The sequence below is a fragment of the Fringilla coelebs genome, assembly GCF_963513975.1.
Source record: "Fringilla coelebs genome assembly, chromosome: 1".
Lineage (NCBI taxonomy): Eukaryota > Metazoa > Chordata > Aves > Passeriformes > Fringillidae > Fringilla > Fringilla coelebs.
The window spans coordinates 39,906,585-39,914,210 of NC_140028.1; positions in this window are offsets into that span (position 1 = coordinate 39,906,585).

Below are 7,626 nucleotides of genomic sequence, written 5' to 3' on the forward strand. Positions count from 1 at the left end.
CCTTTTGCACTCTCTCTGAGGAGGGTGACGGATTTGCTTGCCACCAGGCACACAAACACACACATTGTCCAGGGCTGGCTCTGTGCCCTGCTCCTCCCAGCAGAGTGCAGCCCACCCACTCCGTACATCTCAGCCTGGGTGTATAACCAGCTTAGTATGCAATAATCATTAATTCCTGTTTCAAAACAGTCTTGCCCTACTTGCTACTATATCATTAATTTCTAAGAGTTGCATCATTTATTTTCTGACTAACACCCAGTAGCTCCAGAACTGTGTTGTCCCAAGCATCCACAGGCCAGCATCCACAGGCATTTGGGGCATCACAAAATGGAGACAAATGGGAAAGAGGGGGAGGCAGGGTGTGAGATAACCTATCTAGATAACTGCAGTGTTCACATAGCAGCATCTGGTATTTTAGGAAAACCCATGGTAGATGTATAATTAACAGAATAATATTTATTAGCAAATTAATCTCTGAGCCAACACCTGTAAGGATATCTGCATGAGGTGACACATAGATTTAGTCCACAGAAAAAAGGGGAAGGGAAGGGAAGGGAAGGGAAGGGAAGGGAAGGGAAGGGAAGGGAAGGGAAGGGAAGGGAAGGGAAGGGAAGGGAAGGGAAGGGAAGGGAAGGGAAGGGAAGGGAAGGGAAGGGAAGGGAAGGGAAGGGAAGGGAAGGGAAGGGAAGGGAAGGGAAGGGAAGGGAAGGGAAGGGAAGGGAAGGGAAGGGAAGGGAAGGGAAGGGAAGGGAAGGGAAGGGAAGGGAAGGGAAGGGAAGGGAAGGGAAGGGAAGGGAAGGGAAGGGAAGGAAAGGAAAGGAAAGGAAAGGAAAGGAAAGGAAAGGAAAGGAAAGGAAAGGAAAGGAAAGGAAAGGAAAGGAAAGGAAAGGAAAGGAAAGGAAAGGAAAGGAAAGGAAAGGAAAGGAAAGGAAAGGAAAGGAAAGGATTATAATTTTGGAGGCAGCCAGGATTTGGGTGTTCCCTGTCCCAGGCTATGCCAGCATTACTGCAGTTCCCAGTTGCCTTTTTCTGCTTCAAAGCAGCCCTCACAGCTTGGAGCAGGATGCTCTGCATCCACATGGACTTTGCCTGCAGCTGGTGGCACCCGCTTGCACAGTCCCATCTGGGACTGCTGTTCCCTAGAGAATGAGATACTGGTAGCTTGCTAGCCAGCCTGACATCAGCTACTTCAAAGTGAAACAAATTTTAAGTGAAAGATAAGTGAAATTATATTGATATGCAAAATAGAAGTGTTCAGTTGCTGCCTGTAGAGACAGACAGATGCAGAAATATGGAGAAGGACAGATAGCTAGCAGTGATTTTCTTCTTTTTTTTAAGATGCAGTTGGCCCTCCAGTTCTGCCAGATAGAAAGTGTCAGGATACTGAGCTGGGTGGGGTTCATTCACCCATAAGGCACTGAATTAAGGCACTGGGAAAGGCACCTGTTATCTCTAGTATCTCCAGCCTGGTAGTTTATTTTGGATACCAAACACATTTTTAAAATAATTTTGTGGTTGCCCCCCCTCGCTGTGGCTCCCACTGCAGCACGGTCCCTGGAGCGTGCAATCCAATTTCCTGCCAGGGGAAACTTCCTCAGATCCCTCCAACCACCAACACACATGTGATCCACAGGACCCAGTTACAGCTGGGCTGTGGTAAAACCACCGAGGTGTGTGGCTGCATGGGTCTCTGCACTGGCTGTTTTCCCCTGCAGGCTCCCCTCCCAGGTGCTGTGTGACTTGCTTGTATGGACCTAGCTGTAGTAACTTCTCCAGCATGGCTGGCCACTGATTTTGGGATTGGAATCTGTGTTGCCCTCATAGGAAAGCAATATTGCAGAGAGAAGACTGAGAATCTCTCCTTGGCTACAAGGAAGGGGTTTGGGGCTCATGACATCCGTGGTGCCAAGTAAGATTCAGCTAGAATAACCAGGTATCAGCAAGAAGTCATGAATTCAAAAATTGTTATACATTTCTTACTTGCTACATAATTGTTTACTTACAGCTCTTTTGTGTTAACCCCCCATTCACTTGGCAAATCCATTTTACAGTGCAAGCAGCAAACTGCAGCATTGTTATTTTCTCCTGTGGTCAGAACACAAAGTTTTCACACCCCAGAAGGTGCCATCACGTAAGGCCCAGACACATTTTGGCCTGTTTTTGATGAAGATCTAACCAGAAAAAGGGTGCCTAGCCTGCCTAGATGGGGGCTGGCTACTCATTGCACTGCCTCCTTCCCCTGGCTTGCTTTGGAGACCCAAGGGGAGCTTGAAGTGTTTCAGATGCTGTAAAGATGGTACCTAGTGCCACCCTGTTGCCTGTTCTGGTTGCATTGGCCAGTTATTCTTTACCTCCAGTATGGGACAGCTGGCTCCCAGGCCTGCCAGTTGAAGCATCTGTGGCATTTTTCTTTAAAATGTAGTTTGCCTGGTGTGCTGCAGGGATTGAGAGTCCTGCTGTGGCCAGCACAGAGCAGCCTGTGTGCTTACTTCCTCAGCAATAAGCTGTGGAAATTGATAGTGCTTGTGGAGATCCTAGCATTGCCACTCAGCATGTCGTCTCAAAAACATGGCCTGATAGCTGTCACCAAGGTCATCTGATTCCTTTTCTTGAGTAAATGAAAAATAAAGATCCCATCACAGTCCAAAAGGCAATACAAAACTCTTACTACAGATGAAGAGAGGGAAGGAAGGGGCAGTGTTTGCTTAACAAAACCTAGACCCCAGCAGGAATTTGATCCTTCCTTAATTCTGCTTTATCTAAGTAACTGCAAATTGCCATGGATTTTTGTCATTCCTCTTAGCTGACGATGGTCCTGCAGCAGTGCAGGGCAGCAGCATTTTTAGCACAAGCAAAAACTGTGCAGTAATCCAGGTCTGCTCCCAGGCAATCCCTCAAGCACCTGTGGTAGCCCGGGCACAACAATCTGCTGCTTCTTTCTCTCTTAAAACTCATGAAATTTTTTGCAGGACCAGATTTTAACTATGATCTGCAAATTCTGGCTCCTTTTATTTCTCACCCAAACAGGTGACTGCCAAGATGGGACCCACTGCTCCTTGGAATTTCTTCTCCTGGAAGTTTTCCCAGGTCCCTAATCCCTGTCACTCAACATGCTCTGAGCTGGCCAGATGCTCACGTTCACTTCACTCATGGCTCATAGCTGGCAAACAGCTGCTCTTTGCTGGTTCCTTTCCTGGGCTGACTTGAGATCATGAAGCTTCTAGGGGCTTTTGCATCTTCTGTGCTGCCATAGCTCCTTCCCTTCCTTCCTTCCTTCCTTCCTTCCTTCCTTCCTTCCTTCCTTCCTTCCTTCCTTCCTTCCTTCCTTCCTTCCTATTCCTATTCCTATTCCTATTCCTATTCCTATTCCTATTCCTTCCTATTCCTTTCCTTCATATCTGGACTATTGATTTTGCCAATTCAGCCAGATTGGATTCTTCTTGGCAGACCTTGATTCTGCAGCCTCTGCATCCATTTTTAACTGCTTTTCTACTTGCAAAGCAACAAAATCATTTCTCCACTTTGAATTTTTAGAAAAAATGATAATAATTTTGGATTAGGTAATTCTTCTCATTAACAGAGGAAATAAACATGCAAGAAGTCAAACTGTTTCCAACTTCAACTTGTTTATACTGAATGCTTTGATCTTTAAACAAAGCTGATAAATTGGAATAGCAACAGGGACAAGCAGTGTGGTCAATCCAAAATGCTGAAAAGTCATGTCAGCTATATCTCTATGCCTCAGGCCAAAACATGAGGTGAACCTGCCTACAAAGCAATTTAAAATTAGTTACATTTTGGACATTCTTATCTGATTTCTGAACTATTGTAATGCATGCAGGTCTTATTTTTATGTCAGCTGTTTTACTGGGATTTTTTGGGGGTTGTTTTTTTTGTTTTTTCTTTTTTTTTTTTTTAACTACAAGGACTACAGATTTATTTTTAGATGAAGGTTGGGGTTTTTTTTTCAAGCAATGCTCTTTACAAGCTGCAGAAAAAAGAAAAAATCAAAAGGCTGCCAGTAAAGCTCAAAAGCAGTGTGTCTTTTAGAAGCCACAACCCAGGCATGGTGGCATTCAGCCTGAACATGGCCCTGTGGGCCCTTTGCTCTGTCCTGCTCCCAGCACTTGGCTCACTCTTTGAGCCATCAGGAGCCCCTGCCTGTTGGTGTCCCACTCTGCATTACATGACCACAAAGGTTGCTCTCAGACCTGACTCTCCCAGCACCTCTTTCTGGCAGGGTTAAGGAATACTCTGGTGGGTAATTTCTGTGTAAGGTTGAGAAGTCCCACAAGGCTCATTATTGTTGTGAGAACCAGCCCTTTCCGTGTCAAAACCCCACACCAAACACTTCCTGGAGCGTGGTTTCTCCTGCAGGAGGAGCCCAGAGTTCCCCATGCAGCTGCTTCCTGGGGAACTCCAGCTTCTGTTTTGGGGACCACTTTCCAGAAGTACAGATGAGAGCCTGAGCTACAGATAGCACTGCATCTGCTGGGAACATCCGAATGTTCTGAGATCCGAGGGAACCCCTTGGACAAACTCGGCTGCAACCTGCACCCATGGAGAGCATTCCTGCAGCAGCACAGATGTTTGGCACAGGCAGTCCCCCACAGGTGACCCTCTGGGCAGTGGGCTCTGCCAGTCTGGAGTTCTCCTGAACAAAGCTGTCTGTGTTTAACCTTCCCAGGCAGACTTTCAGACTGAGTTCGTGCACACCGGGAAAGCAGAGCGTGCAATTTGCTCCCCTGTTTGACATAATCATAGGCTGTCCCGGTGCCTGGAACAATTTAATGAATACCTTAGGACAGGTTTTGCTGTCAGATCACAATACTGCTTTTCACCAAAGCTCTTGCCACTGTTACCATAACTGTATCTGACACTGCACCGATGTGAAAGAGCCCCCAGAGGTCTAGGTAGTAGTGCACTGATGGGATAAAAGTGTTTGTTCAACCTGCAGCAACCTGTGATGACTATGCAGAGGCATATCCTCTCTGATGGCCATTCTTTGGCTGGATGTTAGGACAAAATCCTGGAGAAAGGCATTTCATTAGTTCCAAAACACTGAAGGTGCTCTGTGAGCCCCTGTACTCACATTTACACAGGGCTGAAGCTCTGCTGCTGCCACTGCACTCCTCTAATAAACCACATGGGTTTCACAAGAAGGTTGAAGCACATTCTTGAAAAAAAGGAAGAGAATGAGCAAAGGCACACAGAGAGACAGGAAGAATTGTGCTGTCATCAAACCCAGACTGCCTCCAACAGCAAAATTTTTTCCTCAGCAGTCTGAGAACCCAGAAACCCAGAGCGATGTTTCGGGTTTTTAGTAAAGCTGCTGGGGAAGCACCTTGAAACTTGCTCTGGTTTTGGAACTTTGCAAGGTGGCAGGCCAAGACCTCAGAGACATACGGGAAGCAAGAACTCAGAAAATACATTTGCATGAGACTTGAAGAAGGGTCCGAAGGGGGCTGGCAGCAAAAGCACACTCCCTGACACTCTGTTGTGACACATGCTAAAAGGACACCCATCCTTGGGTCTCTATATGGAGAAATCCAGGGCTGACCCCTTAGGCTGCAGGGGTGCTGCAAGGAGCGTTTTGCAGAGTTGTGTGCACAGCTCAGCTGGGAATTCCCCTGGGTGAGGAAACCCTTGAGCAGAGCCCAGTGCTGCCAGGGCTCCCTGGGCTGCTGCTCCCAACCTCTGCCCTGGGCAGTAGCCCAGCTCTCAGCACCAACAGGCACCACCAAAACCTTAGGCATTGCTAGGGAACACCATAGGACCATGCTGAGTAGAGGCAGAAACCAAACCCTGTGGGGGAGAAGCCCTGTTTGCAGACAGCCTTCACTCCTGCCTCCTCCCTGCATGTGTGCAGCTCACATCTTCAGAGCCTGGGTGAATGTCCAGCCTCACTAGGTTCAGTCACTTCAGCTGGCTTTAGCCAGCCCTATTGCTTCCTTCCAGCTACAGATGGCTTCTGCAGCCCCTGCAGCCTCCCAAGTAATAAGGTTGTTTTGGCATTTTTTATGGTTTTGGGTGGGGTTCTTTCTGGTATGAATTAATTTTCGTGTTTGGGGGATTTCATTTAACTGAATCAACACAGCATTGCTCTTACATGTATTTTGCTGGGGTGTGCATATTCCTAATACTCCATCCAGAGGAACCAGGCTGAGCCACTCGACAGCTGAAACAGGACAGGGTCTGAATTGATTTCAAGCCTGGTTTTACAGCATTTACTCCTCAGCCACTGCAACACACACTTATAAAGATATCTCTACTGTCTTCATAAAGAAATCTGAAACTTCTTCACCACTGAAAATCAACTTTTTATAGATATTCTGGACCTCCCAAAGATATTCAAGTGGCAGGAATACTAAGATGCCTGTGTTAGAAAGGCTACACCAGCAACAGTAAATCATGACAGGATTGCTCCTCTTGGTTTTTGGAGATGGGAAGGTTTGTGTACGAGGGGAGGACAATTAAATCAAACAGTGACTATGAGGCATATGAAAGCTGAGAGAGCAAACCAAGTGAAAATAACCCAATTTTCGACTGATTTGTTCAATGAGTTATTGCAGGTAATTTTTTCCTTCTGCTATTTACGGGATTTCCCTCTGCTAAATGTTACTATGGTCACTGTGGTGTAACATTAATTTGCTTATATAACCTCTCAGTCGCCCATGTAGACCCAGATGTTGTTTCAGAAACAGTACACTTGGGGAAGGTTTTCTAAAACCTGTACATGAAAACTTCATGGAACAGTTAATTTTTTCTCTTAACTCTAATGGGGCCTCATTCAGAGAAGGGCACACTGATGTCCTACCATGAAGAGATAGCTGCTCAGCCCTGCTGATGCTCTGCTCTGCTCTCCCTGAACCTGCAATTAAGCTTCAGCCTTGCAAGGCACCTAACTTCATCTTCCATCACTTCTCTTCATGCCATGCACCAGAAAAAGAAAAGAATGGGCTTAATTTAATGTTGGATTTAGTTAAGATAAACTAAAGAGATTAGGGGCTCAAGAGTGTACTGGAAAGTAAAATGCAGTATGCATTTACTGCATTTAGTCCAAAGGAGAAAAAAAAATTGCATTTTTCCTGTAGCTTTTTTTGTGTCTTAGAATGGGTAAAAAAAAATCAAACTTCTATGAGTATTTACAGTAGCAATGCAACTTCTTTGCTGCCCAATGTATCATTTACAAAGTCCTACCTAAATTCAGAAAGGGTATTAAAACAGTGGCCACAAGCTGTCCAGAAATTTAAGTGTCTCAGCCCATGTTAACTTTTTTGTCCAGAATAAAGCAAAGTAACATTTTATAGCAAGTCATGACTGAAGCTCTCCTCCATGAAAGGTTTGTTGGTTGATATAATTAACAAAAAACTGAAAGTACTCACAGATGTATTTTAGGCTTAAATTTATATGTATTTTAGATGGGTAGATTCAAAGCCCTGGGGAACTTCACCAGTTCTGTGCAAGTGGGAAGTGAGGGGAAACATTTATCACAGCCCCGAAGAGTGCATTCTGACTTCAAATTGTAATTAAAAAAAAAAGAAAAACAAAACCAAAAAATCCCCTTTTGTCCTTCTTGGTTAGAGAGAGGAACAGCTATGAACAAAGATATTCTTCTGCTTTTGA